Below are 14,027 nucleotides of genomic sequence, written 5' to 3'. Positions count from 1 at the left end.
AACACACACCAAAATTTCCTCGCATCACAAATGGCCATATAGGCATAAAACCATTGACGGCAGCCATTTGCTGAATATACGCAGATCATCAACGCCAATATCACACAGACGAAGTTGCGGGCAGAGGCTAGTTTTACATAAAAAAGTAAATCCTTAGGTTACACTTGTGTTCTCTATGCCAATAACCTTGTGTACAACAGCTTATTAGGTTTATAAGGTAATTTTTGTGATGGTAGACTTCCTTGTAAGTGCAACTTCTTCCGAAAAGAAAACTTCCGCGACCTCCTGCTTCTTCAGCGTTTATGGAGAACTTGGTGAATTTGCATTCTAGAGACTGTCCTGTATACACCAGGCCGTGTACCGGACCCCAGTGTAGGATGTGCGAAATAATGGTTAGGCCTTATCCACACGACCTTCTGTGCAGGCCAAGGCTCTTCCAAGGTGGGTTCTGATGCTCCTTCTTGGACACTATAGAGCGGGTCCCATTCTGCTCCTTGACATCAGAATGGAATTGAATCCCCCCCCATTTAAATTGATGGGGGACGCTCCATTTACGGCCTGGTCTATCAGCCCACACACGTGTCCGTGTAAATCAAGATCGTGTGTACGGACCCATCGAAATGAATGGGTGAGGCTTCTAGTGCAAAAGTGATTGTGTGGGGGAAGGGGTGTTATCAGGGGTCTTGTGAAGTCCATAAATAATGATCACTGCCGCTTCTCAATGATTTCACTGCTACATTTATGGGAAAATATCGATTTTATAAAGGCAACCGTAATAATAAAGAGAGAAGATAAGAGCGAACACCTGCCCGCTGCCGACTCACAGCGATTTTACTGCCCTGTCTATGACGAGAGTGGGAAGCTTTTTATTTGAAAGGAATAACAAAGACAGCGAACGTCTTATTTCCTCGAATGCTTATTTATTCCTAAATGGGAATATGAGGAGCCGCTGATTTACCAGTAAATGACTTTTGTCTGTTTTCTGCTCCTAATGAAATCCAATTATAATGGATCCATATGTGTTTACGATCTCTCTCGTAATCGCCGGCATCTGTCACTCCTCCACCTCCCTCCCTTCTTGCGTAATGCGAGGCACCGATTCTCGTAGCGTTTCTTCGGTTGCTGGCACTGTTACGCCGCCGTCCTTCCCTTGGTATTCCACCTTAAGTGACTTTCTGGGGGGGAAAAAAAATCACTTTTACTTACCTCAAGCTGTTCATGTTTAATGAAGTCATTTAGCAGCAGGAGACAAATGAAAATGAGTGACAAGGTTTTTTTTTTTTACGTTTTTTTTTTTTTTTTTTCGTTTTTTGCTCCAGTCTAATAACATCTTCATTTGGAAGCGGCGGCGAGATTGTGATTAAGCCACGTAACATGGTGGAAGCTTTCTGGGAGAGATTATGTATTTATTAAAGAACGGTGGGAAAGGGGCAAGAAAATAAATACGTTATTGGCACCCAAGGAAATAATTTATTGTTGCGCACTAATAATTTGCCTTGGGCAGATATCACGCTGTTTCCAATTAAAAATACCCTGCTAAATGCTGGTGGAAAACTAGGAACTGGGGGCGTCCGGGGCACAGGAGAGCGGCGGGTGCCGGGATTCATGTAGTGTCCTAATACATGTGCGTGCTGTCAATGGAGGAAAGAAGCGGGACCCGACGTGTTATAGTTACAGGATTGTGCAAAAGAGTTAGGCAGGAGTGGAAAAATGCTGCAAAGCAAGAACAATTTCCAACATAGAATTGCTAATAGGTTTTTTTTTTTCATCGATATTCGGTGTGACCTTTGCTCTTTGGAGGAGGAGTCCTGGTGTGATGATCCAGCTCCCCACAGATATAGCCCTGATCTCATCATCCTCCAGTCTGTCTGGAATGACATGGAGAGACAGACGGATTGGAGCAAGAAGATCTGGGCTTAGTTCTTCAAGATGGCGGCGGGAACAACCTCCCTGCCCACATCTGCCAAAAACTGTCTGCAAGTGCCAAGAAAGGGTAAAGGTCACACTGAATAGTGATGGGATTTACAGTTCTCTTTTCTTCATTCACTTGATTTTGTTAAAGGTGAACTTTCACCAATTTGGGCACAGGCAGTTCTGTATACTGCTGGAAAGCTGCCCCGGGTAAAGAGCTGTTGGTGCCGGTACCGAAGCTCTTTACAGTCAGAAGGGCGTTCCTGACAGTCAGTGAGGTACGTCCTTCTCCACAGCAGCGCCTATCGCGCTGTACAGTGTGAGTGGGGAGGAACGCTCCCTCCCTCTGCTCTCATTGCTCGTCCATAGACCAGTATTATCAGGAGAGGGAGGGGGCGTTCCTCCCCGCTCACACTGTACAGTGCCATAGGCGCTGCTGTGGAGAAGGACGTACCTGTCTGACTGTCAGGAATGCCCTTCTGACTGTAAAGAGCTACAGTACCGGCACCGATAGCGCTTTACCTGGGGCACAGATTGGGAAAGCCGACAGTGCGCTGAATACAGCGCACTGTCAGCTTTCCAGCAGTATATAGAACTGCCTGTGTCCAAATCAGTAAAAGGTCCTCTTTAATCGACACACACAAACTATTAACCCTTCTATTTCTGAAAGCGTTCTCACTGTGCAGTATTTTCTCCTCACCTGCCTAAAACTTTTGCACCATATTTCTGTGTATGGGTTATATTTTAAGTACACACCCCTTATGCAAAGAAAAATTTTTCTGAATTGATTAAATGTAATCAATAATCTTCCAGGAGGGATAACAGAGGAACAGCACGTCCCAAAGTCCTAAGAGAAGATGGTCCAGGATTGGATGTTCATCAGGACTTGAGACAGATCCTCTTTTCATTCCCCAAAAGGGTTGTTCGGTCAACTAAAAGGTTAGGGCAAGAATTCCCCTAGATTTTTGGTTGACAGGACAACTTCTCAAATAACTTTGCATAAATCGATCAATCGAGCCGATATCCTAAACTTCGCAGAGATCAATCCCTCTTTATGACATGAATTCTGATAGAAGTGTTTTATTGCAGCCACCATAAGAGATTCTTTGGCCTGTGTTAGACGGTGACTATATCGTAGCAGTGTGAAGGAATTTGTTAAAACCAAATGTATTTCTTAAATTTTCCACTAGATGGCGCCACCTCTGCTGACTAATGATTTTCCATCCCATTTGTATTTTGGTTGCGGTATTTAGAATAAGGTTTAGGTATCTGACTGTGACAATGTATCTGAAGTCTTCACATCCTAGGACTGTAATACAGAACAGCGAGCGGTCATAATTAGAGATGAGCGAGTAGTGAACTATTCCAGATTCAATATTCGTTTTGAGTAGAGCCTCAATATCCGACTACTCGATTGAATATCGAATCCCATTATAGGCTATGGGAAAAAATGCTTGTTTCAGGGGAAACCACTATAAGACTAAAGGAGAGTCACCGAGTCCACGAGTAGCAGGAGGAGAGTGTTTAGGAGGAGCGAAGTGCAGTTAAAGCGCACGGACCCCATAGACTATAACAGGTCTGTGCATTGACCAGCGTTGATTGACCGAATGCTATACAGTGTACAGCATTCGGCCAATCAATGCTGGTTCTGCCAGAGGCTCATCTGTGACGAGGCGGAGTCTAAAATCGGACCACAATGGAGACTGCTGTGGACCGGTGTTAGACTCCGCCTAGCCACAGACAAGCTTCCGGCAGAACCAGCATTGATTGGCCGAATGTTGTACACTGTATAGCATTCGGCCAATCGACGCTGGTTCTGCCGGAGGCTCGTCTGTGAGGAGGCGGAGTCTAAGATCAGACCAGAATGTCCAATGCTGGTTCTGAATCAAATCTTTACTGCAAATAGGAGTAGTATTCGATCGAGTACGAGTATTTCAAATACCGTAATATTCTTTTGAATACCTACTCGCTCATCTCTAGTCATAATCTTAATATTGGACTGTATTTTGTTTTACACCTCACAGCCCCGCGTAGATATTATTTTCTGTTATCTCCCTTAGGTGTCGTCGTTGTCCCCCTTTTACATTGATGCAAAGTACTACATTGGTGAAAATGGGTATTTGTGTAGGGGCGAGTACCACATTGGTCATCTGCATTGCACTACTGTGGTCAAACAAGGTGCTCAAAGAATAGGGCTCAGGTCACACCTGTATTGTGCAGTTTTGTGCAGTCAGGACTCATTTTGATTTGAGTCCAAACGAAGTTAAGCAGGAGGCGGTGTGTGGCAAAACCGTTTGGCCTTCCACCTCCGCAGTCCTGGCCTATGGTGGCAATGTTGTCATTAAAATTTTTTGGATTTTAATATTTTCCTGTTACAGTCAACGGGGTCCATCAGAATCTGCCTTGGTATTCATGGCTCTGCTACACACAGACAGCAACTGATTTCTATCCAAATGTTGTCCCCGTGAACGAGCGGTTCAGCTTTCAGACCTGGGTTTGCGTTCAGATTATCCTCCCAAACATTGGGGTTACTCAGTGCGAGTCTCGCGCCGTCGCTTCCGCAAATAATCATGAATAATAGAAGGAATTCCAGCTTATTTCTCTCTTAGATATTTGCTTTCTGTCAGTGAATGGAGTCAGTCTTGTTGCACGACTTGTAAGAAGGTAAAGGCCTTATACAAAGACATTTTTCCGTCTCTAGGTATGGGATCATTTTCATTCACTGACAGCAAGCCTAAATCTTAAGTGTTCAGGAATGGAAACCTCTACATGTAAGAAAGTTTCAGAACTTCTTGTATCCATTGATTTAGTTGTGACAGTCAGACCTCCCTATGATTAACCTTCCCGTCCACTTGACTCTTCGCCTCTATAAATGAGATGAGACGGATTTGATTCTTCCATTGATCATCTTGCGTCTTGCGGGCAGTGACGGATTACAGGGCTCTTAATCTTTGTGTCGCCCGGCTCTGGGTACACCTCAGTAATGGCTCCCACCGCCGCCTCCATGGACCGCTGCCATTCATAGCGGCATCTGGATACTTAGAAGAGATTTGTGGATTAAATCCAAATGTCTTACACGGACTAGCACTTGTTTCCTGCCAACTTTCCAGTGATGGGGCTTTCACTAATAATTGCAATGCAGCTCATTACAAGCCTTAGCTGCATTAAATTGTTCTCCTCAAAAGAAGGTTTTTTTTTTTTTTTTTTTTCCATTATTGTGACTGTCTTTTTTTCCCTTCCGGTCTTAATGGCTAACACATAATGCTGGGGCGCTGTTAATAAGTGCCCGGGCCCAGGGCTGAGCCAATTCTAAAGCACTGCATTAAACAGATTGCAGCTCCAGCTTAAGGGAGCATTGTCCAGGATTAGGTGGAACCAGCCAATGCTGGGGTTATACCGAAATGACAGTATCCTGGAGGAAGCTCTGTATTACCGAACGTGAAGAGAGGAGCCGCTCACTTACTGAAAGAGCATCGACCCCTAAATAACATTAACAAGTCCCATAGATTGCTTATATACCAAATAAATAGTATGTGAGATATAATTTAAAGGGATGTACAGCAAGCAAAAATTATTTTTCCAAAACCTTTAAAACTGCTTAATTTCTCCCCCCCCCCACCCCTACAAAAATCCAAACCCTCAATACCGATCACATGTCAGTGCATTTAGGGTCCCCAACTGGTCCCTACTTTCTGGTTTTTGCACAGAAAATGACTGCTCAGCCAATCAGTGACTTGCCTGGTGTTGGGCTGAATCGTCATTTCCTGTTTGCGAAGATGGATCGGGAAGTAAAAACCAGCACCGACCCAGAGAGGGGGCGTCAAGTCAAGAACAGTGATACAGTGTTGGCAAAAAGTATTGGCACCCCTGCAATTCTGTCAGATAATACTCGTTTTCTTCCAGAAAATGATTGCAATCACAAATTCTTTGGTATTATTATCTTCATTTAATTTGTCTTCAATGGAAAACCACAAAAAGAATTGTCAAAATGCCAAATTGGATCTAATTCCACAGCAAACATAAAAATGGGGTGGACAAAAGTATTGGCACTGTTTGAAAAATCATGTGATGCTTCTCTAATTTGTGCAATTAACAGCACCTGTTACTTACCTGAGGCACCTAACAGGTGCTGGCAATAACTAAATCACACTTGCAGCCAGTTGAAATGGATTAAAGTTGACTCCACCTCTGTCCTGTGTCCAAACAAGTTCAAGCTGCCCTGCAGTCCGAGGGTACTACAGTGTCACCCCGTACTATCAGTCAGCGTCTGAATGAGAAGGGACTGTATGGTAGGAGACCCAGGAAGACCCCACTTCTTACCCAGACACAGAAAAAAGTGATGGAGCCAGCGCGGTCACCTCATAGCCCAGATGACTTACAAGCAAACCTCTTAAAAATCTGTTCCAGTGATCTGCTAAAGAACCTGGTAAATGAACACAATAAGATTGATATCTTAAGTTTCTAATCTTAAAGAAGTTTTGCCCTGTCCTGTTTATCATCTTCAGGCTGCACACTGCAATGGCATTCCTCTAGAAGCCAACTCATCAATGCACTGTAGGTGGACATCTCAGAGTGTGATGCGTCCGAGGCCTTAGAGCCCTGTATATATGAGTGTGCATTGTATATAGGGTGTGTGCGTATATATTGAGTTGATATCTTGTGTGTACTGTCTCGGCAGGGTGTGCATGTTTCCATTGTATTACGTGGCGGTGCACATTTCCTATAGGATCATTCTTCTTGCCGCTTCTCTCCTGTTGCTTCGCCTCCCAGGGTGCTCCGTTTTTGCTATTGAAGTAACAAGTGCATTGCATTCAGACGCCTCTCTGAAGGATGGATTCTGTTCCCGCATCTCTGATCCTTGCTTGCTGCAGCCAGATGACACTCTGTGACTGCCCTACTGCCTGCGGCTACACAGATCAAGCTGGAGCCTGCTGATTTTGCTCGGCATAGAGAAGGAGAAATGGGGACAAGACCGGTCTATTATTAGAATCCTTTCTCTTTTTTTTTTAATATTCCTTTTGATGACAGATGACCTACGTGACCTGAAGATTACAGGACAGGGTTTACTTTAAAGGCTCCTTTTTTGTGGAGGCTCTGTTACTTAGAACTAGGTTTTCCCTTTAAAAATATATATTTTGCATGCAGATGGGGAACTAGGTTGGCAAAAAATAAATAATTACACATATCCCTCATTATTAAGCAAACTGCCATCCCAAATATATAAAAAAAAAATAAAAATAAAAATATATAAAAATAAAATATATAATATATATATATAATATATATAAAAATAAAATATACCGTATATCTAAAAAAAAAAATAATAAAAAATAGCTTTATATATATGTTTTTATATTTTTTTTTAGATATACGGTATATTTTATTTTTATATATTTTTATTTTTTTATTTATTTTGTTTTAAAGGGGGTTTTCCTCGCTTGGGATCGATCATCAATATCTGGTTATTGGTTGCAGAGCTGCAATATTTGAGCGCAGCCATTACACAGTGTACAGAGACTTCCTAGGATAGGTCATCATTATCAATCCCTCCTTCCCCATCCCCCAAAAAGAATGGAAAACCAGTTTTAAACCTCCTCTGGTGATGTTTTCCTTCATTTGGCGGTGTTTTCTTTTTGCTCTCCTATAACCCATGGTGCCATGTCCAACAGTCTGAACCACTACACTATCTTCTGCTCCTCTTCCTTTCATTGTCTGCAGTCTCACGGACACAGTGGAGGTGAAGCTGCGCCCTGTAGTGCGGGCCCGGTATGGAAGACCACTAACAACATAATCTTAGCAGTAAATTTGCACTTTTCCAAAAAAGTGTGTTCTCTGAGCCTGCCACGACATATAGGGGGCTTAGAAGGGGCTTTGGTGGTGGTAGTCGCTCTATTTAAAGATGAAGAAGATGCCACCCTGATATGTCTCGGTTTCTGATGTTTTTTTCGTCAATCCCCTGTCATGAGAGGTTTTGCATTGAGGCCAGGACATGACTGTTGACAGCAATGTGAGTATTAGACGTAACGTGACCTATTCGGACCTTTTGCCTTTGCAGTTGTTTGATGCCATATCCGGAGCTGATGTTATTAGCAGAGTAGGCGCCAGGGTTTTGTGATCTGTCCTGAAGAAACCTCAAAATACATAAGACCTTGTCATGCTTTTAGTGACAGAGACCCTCTATAAATAACTGTCTGCAGCCTTGTCATTTTATGGCAGCATCACGTCAGCGTCTCCAGTTTTGCATAAAGCCAAGCATAACCTCGTATTATGAAGAATGTTCTTTCCTTATAAAATTTGTTCTGTCCTTAAAGGGCACCTGAATTTTCTTAAGAAGTCGTAATCTGTGCCGGGTCTTGCTGTTCAGTCTGTTCTATGACTATATGACGTCCTGTCAGTGTTTGTGCTGCGTATAATCATATTATGGCTGCAGCACTTTTTCCATTTGTCCCTGACACTGTGGGCATGTACAGTAAGGAGCAGTCTGCACCCTTCCCTATCCATTATGACTACTATTAGTCTGTTTACATGTCATTTTGCCAGGGGTTATCGTACAACATCCGACAAATGGCTGAGAAGAATGCAAGAGACCATAACACTTCATTGCAAACACATTCAGGCAAGCAGCTAAAAAATGAATTCTGTGACCATGGTTAGGAAATCTGCATCCTGTCTGTGAATAATATCCAATTTGTAATTGCACAAGCAGCCAGAAGTAGATAGAACTACATAGAAGACCTGTCTTACGATATAAGCCATAAGATTTGTATCCTTTAAGCGCAGCTCCATTGATTTCATTGCACTTGGAATTTTTTCTCTAGCCCCCAACGTTCCTGAGCTATCAGTGCTGTTAGGTTTGGAGCCTGAAGTGCTATTTAGTCTCTGTACTGTCAGGTGGGCGGTGATTCTGAGCCCTGACACTGGCTGCCTCTGATTGGAGCTCCCAATCACACCCCCTTGTCTGCTCTTGCCTGACCCCGCCCACCTGCATATACAGAGTCTAAATGGAATATCGGGCAACAAAACTGGCAGCATTGACTGCTCTGGAATGGTGGGGGCTAGAGAAAAAAAATCCAACTGTTCCAGAATCGGTGGAGCAGAACCTATTCATAGACCTGAAGAACTGGAGTTGGTGGTGGTGGTGAAAGGTCTTGAAGCTACTACGGATCTAGCCTTATAGCAGAGACCTCCTAGTTTTTGAGGATTGTATCTTCCGTCCTACTGTTCTTGATTCCTTTCCCTGCCTGTATGATCTTTTCTTTAGTAGGGAGAAGACTGCCTCTCTAATGTCATCTATTGGGTAACCAGTACCCTGCTCTGTTCTGACTACTGAGGGGAAAGCACCCCAAAAGATCTGTCGATAGATCCGTCTTTTTCATATGGAGTAGTCTCTGGTTTCACTAATATCCTGTCTTATTGCAAGACTTGTTAAAGGGTTGGGTGTTGACCTATAGGATAGCTGACTCCAGTACACATCACTACAGACAGAGCTTTGTTCCTCCAGGAGAAGACTTTTTCTGCATTTGCTTTCCAGGGTGCATTGCCTGGTGTATAAGACTCTCTTCACCCTCTTGTAGTCTCCGCTAGAAGAAATACTAGTCTCTGATCCTACTTGCTAACCTAGACTTGCCCTGGTGCTATTGGCTGGGTCATATTGTGGGATTGTCAGGGCGACGCTAGAATTTTTAGAGGCTTAAAGAATGAGGGGAAAAAAGCGCCATCAAAGGCGGTAAGTATGCGGAGCGGCACCTGGAATTTGCCGGGGTAGGCAGGTATTGCCGGCGCTGACGCCTTCAGCATTGTGCTCGCCTAACATTTTATCAATAGATGGTATCGCGGCAATTTGCCGGCTCTGTCTGGCCGTGATTGCTCTGTTAACAAAAGAGAGTTTAATACATAAAGGAGAGGAGAACCTACAAAGAATGCGCAGGAGGAGGATGGGGGGGGATTATTTTCACTATAGACAGTAGCCGGATAAGAAGTTATTTAAGGTCAGCGGTGCCGGGAGATAAGGAAGATATATGCTGGTAATATAAAAAAATAACCCTATTAATATTTTCTCTCTGCACTTCAAAGAGTCGGCCTCTCGCTCCCTCAGCAGAAACAATCGCAACGAAAATAATTACACAGCGTAACGGGGGCTTTATTAATGAGAAGTTAGTTTTTTCTTATTAAGACGTTTAACCTCTTATGTCCAAAACATAGTTTAAAGGGGATCTGCAAGGTCTACTTGGGACACTAAATCACCCGCATGGTCCTTATGGACTAGGGTTTTAGTGTCTCAAATAGTCCTGTCCTAACGTGACTTGTGGCCGCTGTGAAAAACAAAAATAACTTGGAGATGAGACTGAGGCTCCTGGTGTCTATTGTCCAGGAAGGATGCCCCAGTTTCACTGCACATGCATCTGAGGTTTGGCGCATGCGCACTGAAGCCCAAGTGTACGGCTGTGCAGGTATAGAGAATGCAGAAGCCGGTGAAGTATAAACTTTTTTGCAGTCACCAAAAGGGTTAGGAGCAAAAAGGGGAATGCAAAAAAGAATGGTGCAAAATCGCCGTATATATACTCGAGTATAAGCCAACTTTTTCAGCACAGTTTTTATGCTGAAAAAGCCCCCCTCGGCTTATACTCGAGTCAGGGTCCAAGAAACAGAAAAATGGAAAAGTAAACGAAGGGGGAGGTCCTTTAGTGCTACTGCTCTGTGATTGGCTTCTCATGTAGGTCATGTGACTTTGATGTCATCAAAGGTCCTGTAGCCACTAGAATGTCACATCTGCAGATAAGTCAGTGGCCAGGATTCATTGTGTCTTATAGAAGATGTCTGTCGTATCGAGGAGAGGAAGCTACAGTAAAGTGAAAGTAAAACACACAGGTACCTGCTGGGGTTACTATTCCTAGTAATGTCAGGCATTTGGGGTTATTAATTTAGTTAGGAGCCTCGGCTTATATTCGGGTCGGCTTATACTCGAGTATATACAGTATATCCTCAGTATTCAGCAATATAACAATATAGAACTAATTTATTAACAGGAGAAGACACTACTGTCTATCCAAGTGTTCTCTATACACTACAGATGTCTGATGGGATTTGCATTGGTGAAACGGACGATTTCTAGGCCATCGTCCAGTTGTGTCCCGGCGTGTGCCAGCACTTCCTCGGAAATGGACTCCGCTGTTTCAGTAATGTGTTGTCTACGGTCATTGAGATCCTGTGATTGGAGAGGCCGATGTGATGCCGCATAATAATAGTTGCAGGGTGTGAGGTCTGGCGATTGTGAAAGCCAGTGCACCATTTTCCGGTATGAATGCACCAAGGATGAATCATTTTCTCCAGTGTTCTGGTAGAGTTTCATTTAGGTATCGGTGACCATCCCAAATTAATTTTTTTTTTTTTGAAGAAAGACCTAAAGGTTTTTATCGATACTATTTTGGGGAATGTAACACTTGTGGCTTATACCATTTTTTTTTCAGTAGTTGTCAGACTAAGAGTTTTTTTTTGTTGTTGTTGACCATGCGGGTAAAATAACCATACAGTAACAATTACTTGGGTATTTGTGGATGTAGATGTGTTATGTTTTAATTTTTTAAAAAATATTTATTAAACATTTTGGAATGTGGGATTATTTTTTTTTATTTTTGTCTTTAATTTTTTTAAAATACTAATGCCTACAGGAGGGGGAAGCCCCTGCCGCCAAAAAACTCCATATTCTGGGGTCGCTACTGACCACCTCTAAAGGGTTAAACACCCAGCATGGTTTCACCGCAACTGACCTTGCAATCGATTCATCGGTCACTAATGGGTAAGGGTTGTCCAGGTTCCACAAATAAATATTTTTGCTTGTATATTGCAAAAATTGTACAATCTTTCTACTTTCGGTATCAATTCCTTACAGCTTTCTAGATCTCTGCTTGCTGTCATTCACTCTGCTTACTTCCAGTGGATGAAAATTGGGCCTTGGTCTTGTGACGGACACAGTGATCTAGATTTTGATTTTGTGGTTTTTTTTAGTGCTATTAAATGGTTAAGAGTACATCTATAGATCTTTAGGAGTGTTTTGATTGACTTCTGGGTGTCCGTGGGAGCTCCTGGCATCCTCTGCATTTGTTTACATGGTGTAACTTCCTGTGTACCTGCTACAATTCCTCCCTCTCAATCCCCCCCCCTCCTCTCTCACTCTGTTACTTCCCCCCTCCCCGTCTCCCTAGCTAAGCTATCCCGCCCACTATTAATTATTAATTCAGTCCACCCCGCCCCCCCTTCGCATCATACTTGCCTATCTTTCTATTTGGCTCCTCCTTTCTATTTCACTGTGTTGGAGACTCTTCTCTTCCTCTCTCCTAGCCTGTGCGCAGACCGGCAGTCCCTGTGACCCCTACCCAGTAGAGATGGAGAGCCATCTATAACTGCACATGTGTCGCGGGCAGACTGCAACGCTGTGTTTGTGGAGAGGAAGAGGGGAGGAACCATTCCCGGACAGGAAGGCACGTAAATATTGATGGGGGTGGGGAGAGTACTGGTGATGTTCCATTTCAGTAGTGGTGAAATGAAACATCATCGGATTATCAGAAAGTGTCCCTGGGGTGGTCACAGGGATAGGGGTAATTATAGATTTTTTTTTATTTATTTATTTTTTTTTAATAGAAGTAAATTAGAAGGGAGGAGGTGTAGTTTAGTCGTTAATTACGGTTTTATCCCAGACAACCCCTTCAAGAAATTGATATAGAAAATATTTTGGTGATGCATGAACCTTACTCGAGTCGTTCACTCAGTCTCCATCATTCCCTCAGAAGTGAGTGCACCTCTGCTACTCAAGGACCACTTTTATTCACTGGGGTCAGTTGTGTCCACTCTCTCCTGTGGATTAGGTCTGGTTCTGTCTGTGATATGACTCTGATGTCGTTCACATTTCACCCGTATAGGCCCCAGACTCCCACTATCATGATGCCAGGGGTCCCTGCTTCCCCGCACTGTATTGTTTTGTACTACAGACATGATTACCGTGCTGAGAGCCGGGACTCCTAACATTATAGATCCTTGCAATGCCGGAGTCCGAATCCCAGCCCAGGGTTCAGTTCGAGAAATAAAACAGACATCTAGTTCGTATCTCACAGACCGAAGCCGGCCTTACTCTTAGTCGTGAGAAAACTTCTTTAAAACTTTTTGAAAAAACCAAAAACCTTAAATGAAAGGGCCTCTGTATCTTAGTTTTGGAATTTCCATCTATCCACCTTCTATTTGGGGAAAAACAAACAATTCTGACTATGACAGGTGTAATGCGGTGAAATCCTCGGAGCAGTAGCATCGTCTTCAGACATCACTAGGACGCGTTTCCAGAAGACCCGGTCAGCACTTTCTTCGCTGGGACTAATTGTCATCGGGCGTTTGCCTTTACATGAGTTAAGAGTCACCAGAGCCTCATCCGTTACCGTCCTTTCTTTCCGAGAAGAAACTCGTAGCTCAATATCTAAGGCTCAATTCCCCCGAATGGCCCAATTCTGTCTACGTTAATTTGAGCTGGTTACCCCAGGCAACGTTTCCTTCGCCTTCATCTGCTGCTCTTTTAAATAATCCTAGGAGAAGGTAAGGCACGCCGGTCCGACCGTCTTTTTCAGAACATGGGATTTCTAGACAGCTAATCAACTAAGACAAGTTCCTGCGATGAGGTTTCCCCCCCGTTTTTTAATATTCTTTCAAGTCATGCTCGGAACAAAGTCTACACGAAATTCTAGGATTGTTCTTTAGAAGAAATGTGAAAAGTTCTGGTGACTTTCAGAGAGAAGTCCTGAAGGATAATGAAAAGGAGCCGCTGTTATGGCCAACGCGGCGGACATTGCTATTTGACACTAAGGTTATGTTCACCTGTGCGCCGGGGTCTCCACCGAAAATTTGTAGAGGAAAAAGTACTGAATGATGGATTTTTTTTCTCCCCTCTGCCATTTGTAGTTCAAAAATAACGCCCACCCAAAGGACCCCCATTATAGTGCGTTTGCTGTTTTAGCAGTTCGGCGATCTTGTGTTCGGGTCCCCTGATGGACCAGGACAGTGTTCCAAAAAAACCGTGTCCTCATGTTAAAGGGGTTCTACCGTTAAAATCAAATTTTTTCTTCTCCGCGCTGCCG

General features: G+C 43.5%; 1 protein-coding gene across 1 annotated transcript in view; it reads left to right on the top strand.

Moving 5' to 3' along the window:
* The window catches only part of MAD1L1 (mitotic arrest deficient 1 like 1), a 428,393-nt gene that overhangs the window by 11,018 nt on the left and 403,348 nt on the right, over positions 1-14,027 (top strand). The gene's annotated exons all lie outside the window — the stretch shown is intronic.

This window comes from Leptodactylus fuscus, chromosome 8 (genome assembly GCF_031893055.1).
Source record: "Leptodactylus fuscus isolate aLepFus1 chromosome 8, aLepFus1.hap2, whole genome shotgun sequence".
NCBI lineage: Eukaryota > Metazoa > Chordata > Amphibia > Anura > Leptodactylidae > Leptodactylus > Leptodactylus fuscus.
The sequence above is the reverse complement of the archived record's forward strand: the minus strand, read 5'-3'. Positions and strand labels throughout refer to the sequence as shown.